Source organism: Wyeomyia smithii, unplaced genomic scaffold (genome assembly GCF_029784165.1).
Source record: "Wyeomyia smithii strain HCP4-BCI-WySm-NY-G18 unplaced genomic scaffold, ASM2978416v1 HiC_scaffold_68, whole genome shotgun sequence".
Taxonomy (NCBI): Eukaryota; Metazoa; Arthropoda; class Insecta; order Diptera; family Culicidae; genus Wyeomyia; species Wyeomyia smithii.
Window position 1 is genome coordinate 760 of NW_026599208.1, and position 14232 is coordinate 14991.

At 43.4% G+C, this 14232-nt stretch overlaps 1 long non-coding RNA gene across 1 annotated transcript; it reads right to left on the reverse strand.

Annotated features, from left to right (window-relative positions):
• Nucleotides 1-398: 398 nt before the first annotated feature.
• Nucleotides 399-1062, reverse strand: LOC129733784 (uncharacterized). Its single transcript, XR_008729702.1, has 2 exons — nucleotides 966-1062; nucleotides 399-906 (listed from the first exon to the last, which is right to left on the reverse strand). It is a non-coding gene; the product is annotated as an uncharacterized LOC129733784 (long non-coding RNA).
• Between the last annotated feature and the right edge of the window lie 13170 nt (nucleotides 1063-14232).

Sequence of the window (14232 nt, forward strand, 5' to 3'; positions counted from 1 at the left end):
ACACAGATTTAAATGTGGCAACCCTGATCACATGGTTGAAGTCATTTGAAACTTGGGCAAAAAACGTGGCTGCAAGAAATATTGCTGGCGGATATTTCAAAAACCGTGTCGCTAATTGAACTGAATTTCTGTCTGCGTCGCTCTAATCACTCTGCATTTAATGAACTATCTCAAAAAACATTATCATTCAAAATCCCAATTATCCAATTCAAAAATAATTAAAAGCTTGTTTTTTTTACAGAATAAGGATCCCTTATCTAAAGATCAAATTGTTGACGGCGAGGAGAAAAATTCTATTTAAACGGATATGTAACGCTGTACAAAGTAGAATAAATATAATAAACAGATTATAACAGATTGTAGTTGTTCATATGAATATCTGCACAATGAAAAATTGCTTTGACTAATCGAAGTAATGCAATTCTTTTATTTCACTGTAGTAATATAAACACTATGTTATTCAATATAAAGTTCTTTTCGATTTCCCTCTGCCGTTTCCGGTTAACTTCATGGCTAGCATTTTTTTCTTACGCTCAGCATTAGTTTTCGTCACCTGCTTCGGGCCTCTCTTGGCTTTCGCAAGATTTCCGCGAAAACCATCCATCGATTTGTTTTTCGAAAGCATACGATCATCAATTTTGCCAGGCGTCATGTCACCTGTGGCTACCACGTTTTTCTTCAGTAGATTGCCTTTTTTATTTCTTCTTGTGTTTTGATGGCGTTGATCAACCTTCATGATCCGGAGTGGGCGTCCGTTCAGCAGTTGTTGGTTGAGTTTTAGGGCTTTTGCAATGGAAACACCTTTTTTGAAACACACATAACCAATGTATTTTCCAGAAATCTGTCGTACATACTCGATGTCACCGACCTTGCTAAAGAAATCGTATAACTCATTATCAGTAGTATCTGAAACATTTCGATATAAAATTTCGATATAAATCACATTACTTGATGCAAGTAAATACCACGGTGTATATTTCCAACAAAAACTGTTGAAGTGTGGTGTCCTAGTTGTTTTTGTGATTGTAATGACACTCTAAGATGATGACCCTCAAAGTTGTGTCCATTCATGACCGGCGTCAAGCCACGCGGAAAAAGCCTATTCAAGCGGAAAACCGATTAGCCGAGACACAAACCATAGTTTTGGACATAAAAAGCGACATCTGGCGGCAATTAAGGAAACTCGTACTATGTCTTTATATGATAGCCGAGACACAAACCATAATTTTGGGCGTTGCGAGCGACATCTGCTAACAACCTGCGGAATCGAAATCGGTCGCCTCTTTTACAATGCACTGAAGCCGGTATACGAACCATAATTCGTGATGCTAGAAAGCGACATCTGATTACAAACTGAGGCGCAAAACCCAAGATTACATCCAGTTACGCACTAAAAGCCGCTTCAAGCACAAAAAGCCGATTCAAGCGGAAAATTGTTATTATTAGCAAATAGATTTCTAATTGATATTAAATTAAATTTTATTAGTTATGGTAGCTTTGAAACAATTCAAATCTTTATTATAATATTAACTTTTGAAAGCTTTGCCAGAGATGTTCTCTGTTAGTTATTTTCCGACTCATATAGGAGTTATAAATCATGACACCCTTTTTCGGAAAAAAATTGATCTGAACCAATTTTGTTATCTACGAGGAATAAATAAATATAACACGTTATAAGTGGTTTGCACTTTGAATTCCCCAACATTCTCATTTATTTGACTGTCTCAGAGAAATTTTATCAAACAATTTTGAATAGTTAGGCGTTACCAAAAAAACAATTTTGTTGCTTTACAGCTTATGATGCTACCATTGGGCGGATGGCAGCTGAACTAAAAATTGTTTCCGGGCAATAAATACTTCAATAATGTAGTACACTTGAACAGTTTCAAGTTAAAGTTAACAATTGCCAGATGTTCAACGATGTCAACCGCTAGACTACCGTTATGCATGTTCGTCTCATCACATAAATTAGCGAAGCAACGAAAATGTGCTCTAATTTCGTATCAATGCTTCTTCTCATAGGTCAACAAGTTTAGTTTAGTTTAGCTCACCTGTACAAAGTTGTCGAGTTCATCTATCGTTTTATTTTTGTTAGGGAATTAAAATTACGTTGTCCATTGATGTGAACTTTTGTAATAAAATCATCTATCATTACGAAACTGTATAGATATTGTTAGCTACTGTTTTGACATAGAACTACGTCTTTCAATATGCCCAATTTCAAATGCTAATAAATCGGTTAGTTTTCGATGGTTTTTCTTCGTTTTTGCAGCAATAGATTCGAAAATCTTCTACGACTTTTCCCAATTGCAGAAATTATAATTTTATTATTCAAACTATTATACTATTGAAAGTTGTCAAGCCTTGTCAAAATGAAAAATTCTGATTGCTTCCCAAGCACGGTCGACAGAAATATAGACCTAGTAATTGGGAATATACTATATGGCCCATATAAGAGCCTGTTCCAGCCGAAACTGCTCATATTATTTCCAGACAGCGACAACAGCAGTTCTTCCTTAGCAGCAGCAGTGCAACGGACAGCTGTGGCATGGCACATCAACGGTACCACCCCAGATATGTTCTGCATACCCTGGCCCATCATCATGTCGAATATGAGGCTTGAAAGCAGGGTCTGAGCCGAGCTAATGATTTTTAAATATGTCACATTTGGTACCGCCATACTTGAAAAAGTAATTTAAAAATTTTTATATGAAACATGAAAAAACACATCAACGACACCACCCCAGATATGTTCTGCATACCCTGGCCTATCATCATGTCAAAAATTAGGCTTGAAAGCAGGGTCTGAGCTGAGCTATTGATTTTTGAATATGTCACATTTTGTACCGCCATACTTGAAAAAGTAATTCAAAAATTTTTATATGAAACATGAAAAAACACATCAACGGCACCACCCCAGATATGTTCTGCATACCCTGGCCCATCACCATGTTAAATATGAGGCTTGAAAGCAGGGTTTGAGCCGAGCTATTGATTTTTGAATATGTCACATTTGTACCGCCATACTTGAAAAAGTAATTCGAAAATTTTTATATGAAACATGAAAAAACACATCAACGGCACCACCCCAGATATGTTTTGCATACCCTGGTCCATCACCATGTCAAATATTAGGCTTGAAAGCAGGGTCTGAGCCGAGCTATTGATTTTTGAATATGTCACATTTTGTACCGCCATACTTGAAAAAGTAATTCAAAAATTTTTATATGAAACATGAAAAAACACATCAACGGCACCACCTCAGATATGTTCTGCATACCCTGGCCCATCACCATGTCAAATATTAGGCTTGAAAGCAGGGTCTGAGCTGAGCTATTGATTTTTGAATATGTCTCATTTTGTACCGCCATACTTGAAAAAGTAATTCAAAAATTTTTATATGAAACATGAAAAAACACATCAACGGCACCACCCCAGATATGTTCTGCATACCCTCGCCCATCACCATGTCAAATATTAGGCTTGAAAGCAGGGTCTGAGCCGAGCTATTGATTTTTGAATATGTCACATTTTGTACCGCCATACTTGAAAAAGTAATTCAAAAATTTTTATATGAAACATGAAAAAACACATCAACGGCACCACCCCAGATATGTTCCGCATACCCTGGCCCATCACCATATCAAATATTAGGCTTGAAAGCAGGGTCTGAGCTGAGCTATTGATTTTTGAATATGTCACATTTTGTACCGCCATACTTGAAAAAGTAATTCAAAAATTTTTATATGAAACATGAAAAAACACATCAACGGCACCACCTCAGATATGTTCTGCATACCCTGGCCCATCACCATGTCAAATATTAGGCTTGAAAGCAGGGTCTGAGCCGAGCTATTGATTTTTGAATATGTCTCATTTTGTACCGCTACACCTTAAAAAGTTATCTAAAAATGCTCTTGGTTTTGTGAGAACTCCTCCCAGTCGTCGAACCAGCTTAAAAAATTGGTAATTAATCTCACAAAAAATGTAGATTAATAAAAAATACTGTCTTAAACCAAGTCCCAACAAAACTCTTTCCTAAAAAATCTATGTCTGTAGTCATTACTGTTATAAGATATCTCGGAGGTTTTCGTCCATGCTAATTTTCATTACTGAGGTTTTCGTCCATACTAAGTTCCATCACTGAGGTTTTCATCCCTGGAATATCCTACTCTTTCCACCAGGTTGCGTTAGCCTATATGAATGCTTTCGAATTCAACGTGCAATGAAAAAAGGTGATCAATGGTAAGGGAGTACGGGGCATAATAGTCACGGAAATGGGTACCTGCTTTTTTCAAAATTATCTCAACATCTAGCTTCAAGTTCACAGCCGCTGGTAAGTCAATTATATTGTCTACCTGCCATATAGATAAGTGATTTTTCACCTACGCACACTAGCAAACGTGTAAAGTTGCAGCTGTTTTCTCCTAACTGTAAATTATCCCATATAGTTTTTTTCTACTTTTTACCACTTTTTTACTATTTTTTGTCGATTACGTTCAGCAGCTTTTCCCGATTCTTGGTCACGGATGAAAAGTGTATTCAAGACCGAGTTTGAAACAAACAATAGGTGTCCAACTGGATATTTGTCCTGCTGCTCAAAACGTAGTTGCGATTGCCTATAACGGGTAGCCGCGAAGGCAGCTCGACTGCGCAGGGTCCTGGAACGTCACTGTGAGGCTTTCTTCGGCGGACGGAAACCTGACACTAAGAGCACAGCTGAATGCCACCACAGATAGACGCGTGGCGACCGCAGAGGAAATTCAAAGTGCTTTTGTACCTCAAAGACTTGGAGAAGGTTTTGACATGGGAACACGTATTTCTTCATTATACGTACATTCTGTGAAACCAAAAATGAGCATGTAACGTTTTTGAAATAGCTCTCACACAACTGTACCGAATTAAATAATTAATTTATCGTTGGAAAGCTAAAACACACAAGATTTTTATAGAATGATATTTATCACTACCACACACCATATGGTAAAAATTACGAAAAAGTTTCAAGATCAAATTTTCCATACACAATCCATGCCTTTGGTGAATTTTTCTAACGCAGATATCAAAAAGGTAGATGAAACGGTTCCGGGCGCAGCACAGTGCGTTAAATTTATGGTAACAAGGGACAAAACTGCATAATTTTGCATAGGTCTTATAAGATTCACTGAATTGCACAAGTGTCCCAAACACCAACTTGTTAATCCTCTAGCAGAAACTGATAAAAGGGACTTAAATACGATTATAACAGAAAAAAAATCTGAATGTTTTTTCGTTATTAATATTCATTTATTTACCTGAGTAATACACGTGCATACTTATATGTATCTTGCTGTAAAGTCAAGGTCGTATCGAAAAAAAAAAAAACCTTTCACTGCAGTTAACCCATTTCAATCTGCCGGTTTGTATGTAATCGACGTTGTCCTACGAAAATCAAAAAAAGTCCAATGTTCGCAAAAGCTAGCATTTAAGGTTTGTGGAACCTGTTTCTCTGCCTCTCAAAGTAGCTTTTGATACAAATGTCAGTTTGTAGGATTTGGTAATTTTTCCAACGACTTGATTGAACATTTTGAATTAACGATGTTTTGTATTACCAAACACTTTGAACCTGAATAGAAATAGATTACACAAACCATAATTGATGCCATTTGTTTCAAAATTCGATTATACGTATTTTTTGTGTAACAGAGAAAAATTTTAAGTGCCAATTTCAATAATTTTGAAGAACTATTTTTACGCACTGACGTTTGTTTCCGTTTCCACTCACTACGCGTGTCAGAAACGTCAAAAACTTGTACAAATACACTCAAAAAATGGTAGAAGGTTACACTCACATAAAAATAGTAAAAGGGTGGTATCAAAGACACGACCGCATGACTTGGCACTACGGTATTTTTCTATATTTTCTATCTAAGAGTGCTTTTCTATTTACTGAAACATTAGAGCGCTTTGAACAATAATTATTATAAATAAAAAATATGAATGTAACCTTATTTATATTGGCATCTCCACTTCGCAGATATTCGAATTAGAGAAGCATTTGTTTGTAGCTTGTAATGACAAGACAAACATTAGGATTAGCAAATTCGGTGTATTCTTCCTTTCTCAGTAGGCAGCAAATACGAATTCAACTAGCCACTTCAATTACAACACTTTGAGGCACCAAAAGGTGATTCTTGTTCTCTGGTTATTCCAGCCAGAATTCCAGTCAATTAAGTACTTTTGCAGTCCGCACCAGCATTACGGGTGAAACCTGGCACGAGATGACTGGTACTATTTTGTCTTTCCTCCTTTCAACGGCTAGCACCTAGCGTTCATATGTCACTGGTACGGTTTTGGAATGTGAATGATGGGGTGAAATGTTCAAATGGCACCTTATATATCAAGGAATTAAGAAAAATAGGAAATGGTAAAGAAAGTAAAAAATCATCGGAAACAGAAAGTGACCTCGAGTAAAACAACAACAACAACAACAAATCGTTTACAAAGTCAGATTGGTTGTATCCGTTAGTGTCGGCTGTGCTTGAGAAGAGGCTGCTCGGTATGATTTAGACAATTGATGTTATTTACCGATTTTCCAAAAGTGTATCTCAAACAATGGTTGGTTAACGACTGGGCAAATGCGTACCAGCAGTACACCCGCACTAGTTGGCATAAGATAAACCCCAGTGTGGTCCATAGCATAATGCCCAGCAACTCCTATCCCTACCTCCACGTAATACCGACTGGGAAACGAGCAACCAAGGGAAAATCGGTGAGAACTTGGTCGTAGGCTGACAGAAAAGGGAGAGCTTTTCTCCTTGAAGAGCAGCTTGCCCATAGGCGTAGCCAGAGGGGGGCCGTTAAAGCACTTAGTTGTTGACATTGGTGCAGAACTTTGTTTTCAATAACTCTAATAGCACAAAATGACATCTCTAGCCCATAGAAACATCTGTGTAAAGTATGAGTCAGATAAAAAATAATTGATTGAAATGCTTGCCCTATGTTGCGTGGAATTGCACAGGTTTTTCAGTTGATTTATCAAGGACATTGCAGCGGCAAAAGTACCGTGCAAATCCGCTTGCCCCAACTAGCTTGGAGTATTGGTACCGAGCTGTGACAATTCCTCACCTTGATTCTCTTGTAACCTCACTGAAAACACGGTTCGGTGAAGATAGTGCACCTGCCTTCGCGTTGTCCTTGCTGCATCTCGCTAACGTAATACACATGTCGTTGGAAGAGTTCATGCGCTAAACCGAAAGTTTTGTAATTTTTTACGAAGTTGACAATTTTGTTGGAGAGGTGGAAGTTTGGTATCAACATTGCAGCAGCATGAGAGCAGACCGTGAGAACTTGGAAGAGATGGATCTTTTAGACCTGCTAGCCGAAAGCCCGTTCAGCACATTACGTCGGGTGAAAACCTGGCTGGGGTCAACAATGGTTGAATAGCGGTTGAGTGCTCTCTGCTTGCTGAGTGTTCATCGGCAATCGGCAAACAATAATCGTGAAAAGACACATGAACCGCCTCCGGAACGTTCACGTTTGATGCCCGAAGATTTGATTGAGAATCTTGACTGTGTCTTCAAACTTCACGTCCTTGGGAAGCTTTGACAGGACGTAGTTGAGATAGCGGCTGTGCGAATGGGTGTCCAGTAGACTGGGACACGGTTATATGGGTAAAAAGCGATGGTATTATTTTTCCGCTCTCATGCACTTTTCGTGTTCCTTTTGGGTCCTATAATAACCGTGTAACTTTTCAGATCAATCGGTGAAACTATTTTTAAAGTTTCCATACAATTTTATATGGGAAAATCCATTATTTCAAAACTTATTCTCTAGAGATATCCAGTTGGCTCCTAAAATTATATCAATACATGATATTTGTAGGAAATTTTCCTAGGAAAAACTCCTCTGAAGACCGTAAAGCGTAATGCTTGTAGAAAAGGTTATTCGTCCCAAACTGATTGAATATCTGACGAACGGCTCACCATTGAATTTTCCAGCAACACTGCTACAGCATGCTGCTATTGCAAACTTGCTCAAGAATGAGAAATAATTTTGCATAGAAGTAAGCTTGAAAGTGTAATTTTTGCTCATAGTGTCTTCGGAGAAGCCTCCAAGATAAATTTTACACAATATCATTTCTTATCACATGATTGAATTTGCAACAGCAGCATGCTGCAGCAGTATTGCTAGTGAAATTCAATGGTGAGCCGTTCGTCAGACATTTGAACAGGCCTTCCAAGAAATTAGGAAACACTTTAGATTCTCATAAACTCTTGCATTACTTTCCCATGGATAGGATTATTCTTGTCCATGCATGTTCCATGAATTAGGAATAAATCGCTACATTCCGTTCTCACAGACAGGTTCTGAAATAATAGCCGCGCGTGTTTGATTAATAAGCATTTTTCAATGCACTTAGCAATTTTACTTATTTCATGAGAACGAAACGATGACGGCCACATGGCAAGTAACCTAAAATAATAATAAGAATAATAATAAATACCGAACGTATTTACGATTGAGTAAATAACGAGTGTGTGTCCGCGAGCAAATTAAGCGAGACAGAGAAAATACGAGTACATAGCTAAGTAATTAGAAGTGTTAGGATTAACAAGGACAGGACGAAGAACCGGACAAGAGAATTGTTTCTCTCCGACTCTTTTTGGTAGGGTAGAATTAAGTTTGGAGTTAATTAATAAAACATTCGATTTTCAAAGTAGAATCAGTGCGGATGTTTCAATTCCCGGCACTTACAGGGACTCTTGGTGCTTATCACAAGTCCCTGGCAAAGCTAAGTCTTTGCACATTCAATTAGTTTGGAGTAAATAAATTTTTGTACAAGCATTGTAGCGTCTTATGGTCTTCAGAAGAGTTTTTCCTAGGAAAATTTCCAACAAATATTAAGTATCGATATATTTTTAGGAGCCAACTGGACATCTCTAGAGAATAAGTTTTGAAAAAGTGGATTTTGTTATATGAAATCGTATGAAAACTTTCAAAATCGGGCGCAAAAATATAGTTCCACCGATCGATCTGAAAAGTTACACGATTGTTATAGGACCCATAAGGAACACGAAAAGTACATGGGAGCTGGAATTTATTTTTTGTCCCACCCTAGTGTCCAGCTTCCAGAGAAGTAGACGTACCTTTGCCGCATCATTCAGCTGGCCTGCATCGTTCTCGAAGAGGTCCTGGTAGTGGTTAAATCAGCGTCCGGACGTAACTCCGTTTTCTTAGTTGAAGACAAACTCGGTGATATTCCAGCATCTGCTCCGGGGTTTGAAACCGAGGCTGCTGTAAAAGTTGGGCCATCTTGAGAATCATATCTTGAATTCGCGGTTGCGGCTGCTGATCAACTCTATCTTCTGCCATGTTCGTGGATTCTTGAGATCCTCGTCTCCAAAATGATATGTCCAAAGATTCAAATGAACTAAAGAGTTTTTACTTAAGAACATCTATTTATTTTCAAGGTTGGACACAGAATAATCAAATTTTCCACTCTGAGTACAACTTTTCACTGGTTGCCTTGATGTAACAATCACTAAACACTAGTATTTATTTCTATTTTCCAAAATACCATTTATTTTTACTTCCAAAATTTTTTAGGAACTTTCCCTATTCGAAATTATGGCTACACCCAGGCCAGCTGAGCGTCTGATCCCCAGGTTAGGGGCGGTTCAAACAGCGACTGATCCGGAGCGGACGGCTGAGCTATGAAATGCAGTGTCTCGCCAGCTACACCCAAGGCGACAGCCCCGTCGCGGGACTAGGCATCGCAGCCCTAGTAAGGCAGCATGCTGAAATAAACATACTACGAACAATCCAAAGAATGATACGAATAAGAACAATCGGATTTTTTTAAGGTGGCAGGGAAATCTGTGAACAGACACCTGAGGAGAGAACTCATGAGAGAACTAGGGGAGAGATGATGAGGTAGTTTTCACTCCCCCAAACACGTACTGATCCCTGTCCCGATCCACCAAAACCCCTCCAGTCACTGGTCTTCCCGGAACGACGGTTAAGTATTACGTCGGGGTGTGGCTTTTGTGCGCGATGCACCCTCTTTACTCTTATAACATTTTAGCTCACTACCTCGAGACTGGTAGTTAGCTATCATGGCGTATTGGTGGTTGACCCGGCACGTTGCTTGTTGCAACTCCAGGACAATCTGGGAGGCGGCCGCACAGGCCACGCTCCAGATGTCCGGGTCGTCGCACATCCTTCGGACTAGATTGTCCGGAGTAGTGCCAGGCCCGCTCACAGCCATCATGTCTCTCCTCACTCTTACGAAACGGGAGCATACCTAGAAGACATGCTCAGCAGTCTCCTCTTCCTCCACGCACTCAGGACACATGGGAGACCCCGCGTGGCCGAACCTGTGCAGATATTGTCTGAAGCAACCATGGCCTGACAGGATATCTCCGGTATAAGTCGTTGCGTCCATCTGCCCTTTGTGGAGTTATACCATCCACGCTGCCAGCGGAGCATCTAGAACGACCTTCCGGTACCTCGTATGCCCCTTGTGTCACGTTGGTCGAAACACTCCTTGTCCTCCTTGATGGCGATGTTTATAGGCATCATGCTGGACAAGACACAGATTGCGTCGTATGACACCGTACGATCGCTTTGAGGTGATGGTGTAGTCTCCGACTCTGCCACCGCCTGTTGCTCCGGTTTACGGATGTTCACAATCGTGACCTTCGTCTTATGATGCGCAAGCTCCAGTTTCCTGAAGCGCATCCAGTCCTCGACCTTGCGTATACAGTGCGCGGCCGTCAACTCGACCTCCTCAATTGAGTCGCCGTAAACTTCCAGCGTTATGTCGTCTGCAAAGCCGACGATCACAACCCCTACAGGAAACTTTAGTTTCAACACCCCGTCATACATGACGTTCCACAACACCGGACCCAGGATGGAACCTTGCGGAACCCCTTCGGTGATTGGAACGCACTTCTGACCCTCCTCTGTGTTGTAAACCAGTACTCGATTCTGGAAGTAATTTTCCAGAATCTTGTACAGCGATACCGGTACTTGGATGCTCCTGAGCGCGAGCGCTATGAAGTCCCAACTGGCGCTATTGAACGCATTCTTCACGTCAAGCGTGACGATTGCGCAATAGCGTATTCCCCTTCTCTTGCGCTGGAGTGCTATCTCCGTCGTCTTGGTGACGGAGGCGATGGCATCCAGCGTGGACCTGCCCTTCCGGAAGCCGAACTGGTTGCTTGCCAGACCGTTTACACCCTCTGTGTACCTTACCAGTCTGTTGAGGATAATCCTCTTAAGCACCTTGCCCGCCGTGTCTAGCAGGCAGATAGGCCTATATGCCGATGTGTCACCTGGTGGTTTCCCAGCCTTCGGCAGTAGGACCAATTTCTGCCGCTTCCACCTATCCGGAAAGAGACAGTCATCCAGGCACCTCTGCATGACTTCTCGGAACAGCCCGGGGGCCGTTTTTATCGCCAGCCTGATTGCCAGGTTAGGGATATCATCCGGTCCCGGTGCCTTGCTCACATTTAGAGAGTTGGCGATCACGATGAGTTCCTCATTCGTAACCCTTGCCTTCTCCTGAACCTCGACACGGCTGTCGTCGCCCACGGATTGGATGCTCGCCAGGTTGGCCGACCATCCCTGGTCTGTGTCTGAGATACGGGAACGTCGGACGTGAGACTCAACCGCCGGAGGCCAAGGACTTGGCTCGTGGCGCGGGAAGAGTCCCTCGATGATTCGCTCCAGCATCGCTGGTGATCGCTCTGCAGGCGCCAGCGCGCCTTTGGTCTTGGCCATTACGATCCTGTAGGCGTCACCCCATGGGTTCGTATTGGCACTCGCGCATAGCCTATCGAAACAGGCCCTCTTGCTGGCCTTAATCGCACTCTTCAGCGTCGATCTGGCAGAACTGAATGCTGCGCGGCGCTCTGTCTTCTGTTCATCTGTTCGCGCACGCTGCATCCTCCGTCTCGCAAGGAGGCACGCACTGCGAAGGTCCGCTATCTCGTCAGTCCACCAATAGACCGGTGGCTTCCCATTCCTAGGTTGGTGAGTCCTAGGCATGGTGGCGTCGCACGCCCGAGATAGCATAGCAACTAGTTGGTCGGGCGCCGGGCGAAGCCGACTGCCCCCCTCGCGCTCTCGTCTCATTGCCTCTTCGAATACCTCGGCATCGAAATGCGATGTCTTCCACCCGCGGGCGAACGGAGTGTTGGCCCTACTCGTCGCTTGACGCCTCTCGTTGTTGTCTACACTATAGCAGACCGTCTGATGGTCGCTTTTGGTGTAGCCATCGTCTACCCTCCAGTTCATGATCAGTCCTGGGCTGGAGAACGTCACGTCGATGATCGACTCCACGCCATTTCTGCTGTATGTACTTTTGGACCCAATGTTGGTCAGATCTAGGTTGAGCTTTGCCAAAGCCTCCAACAAGATCTGGTCTCTCTGATTCGTGGAGCGACTTCCCCACTCTACAGCCCAAGCGTGTTAGGCCCGTTAGCTCCATGGCTAACCGGCTGACCATCTGGGTGAAGCTTTCGGTAGACTAACGTGGCGGAGCATAGCAACTGCAGTAGAATACTCCGTTCACCTTGGCAACTACGTACCCTTCTTCTGAGGTTGAGACAACTTCCTGAACCGGGAACTTGCTCGTCGTCCATATGGCCGCCATACTGGACTTATCCGCAACCCTGTTACCGTTTCCAGAGGGATGCGGTAGGGGTCCGACATGATGGCGATGTTCGACGACTCAGTGGCTGCTTGGTGTAGCAGCAATGGTTCAGGTTCTGCGCCGCGAAGCAATGGTTCAGGTTCTGCTGCGTTACCCTTATGCCCGCGGTTTCGCAGCCGGCTTACCGGCTGGGCACTTTGGGTCTCCTATGAAGTGTTTGGCGTCCCGTTTCCCGGAGCATATCATACACTTGGGAGACTCCCCACAGTCCTTTGCTTCATGGCCTGCACCTCCACATCGCCTGCACAACTGGTTTTCAAGCTGGAGAGTCACCTCTGTGGTGAGTACCACTTGCACCTTTTTCCCTAGGACCTTTTCAGCTACCGTTTTATAGGTAGGCCCCTTATTCTTGGCGTCCTTCTGGAGCTCAAGTATCATCTCGCCAGTGCGAAATCGGCGGATACTCCGCACATCCGCCCCCAGATACTTAAGCTGGGTTCCATCCCTCATCTTCTTCAAGACTTCTGAGTACTTGGACCCATCCGTCTTCAGTATGAGGGCATCCACCCTACTCCGCACCTTCTTGGCCTTCTTTGGTCCTCTGGCCGCTCCGCCATCTTGACACGTCGCACCTTCCCGACGCTTTCTACCCTCAACGGGTTGCCCGTAGTCTCCTCCTCGGCCGATTTCCCAGTGGTCCTTGAACCGGTTGTTATGCTTTCCCGCGGAAGTAGCACGACCAACCGTTTCTTGGTGTTCCCGGGGGCCGCTTCCTCCGGGGACTGCATCGTTCGCTTAGCGACCTGCCCCGTAGAGCAAACCGCCACGAACTAGGGGGGGTCTATCTGCACCTCTTTGGATACAGTCACCCTCTTGGTCCTGGCCGCTTTTCCGGCCCCCTTCACTCGAGTTCTTCGTACTCTTTCCTAGCTTCATCAATGGTGCTCCGAAGCAGAAGGAAGCTCTGCTTCAGGTCGCCAGAGATATTCCGCCTATTCGCCGAGAACTCGATTATGGCCTCGAGTTGTTCGGATAACGCCGGCACTCTTGGCCGCGTGTCCATGCACCTTTCGACGACCTTGACTAGCAAGGGATCGTCTACCGAAATGTCTGGTGTGGATACGGACGGATTCGCCGTTTTTCTTCCTCCAGGCTTCGCCGCATCTATATCCGCCTTCTTCTGCGGAGACCGCTGAATGCCACCTCGTGCGAAGGGATTTGGTACTTCCTCCGCCTCCGTCTCTTGCGGTTTTCCTGAGTTTATCTTGATTCATTTGGGTCCCCCTTCCAGCCGCTATTCTTGTCCATGGTGGAGTAGTCGCCTATGTGGTCCCATGGTGATCTATGCCGAAGCAATGAGGTCATGGCTAGGGTAAGCAGTCATAGCGCTTAATGGGCAACTATGACTCCACCGACCGGCGCAAGTCAGGAACAACCTGATCCTACTCCTGCCTGATTCCCACCAGGCAATGGATTTGGAACGTACTGAAAGGCCTGCCAGGTTTTATGGAACGGAGACCCCTGCGCCGGGTACCACCTCGCCGTTCCAAGCAGTGTTGGAATTGTCAGCAAAATATCAATTTCAAATGCGA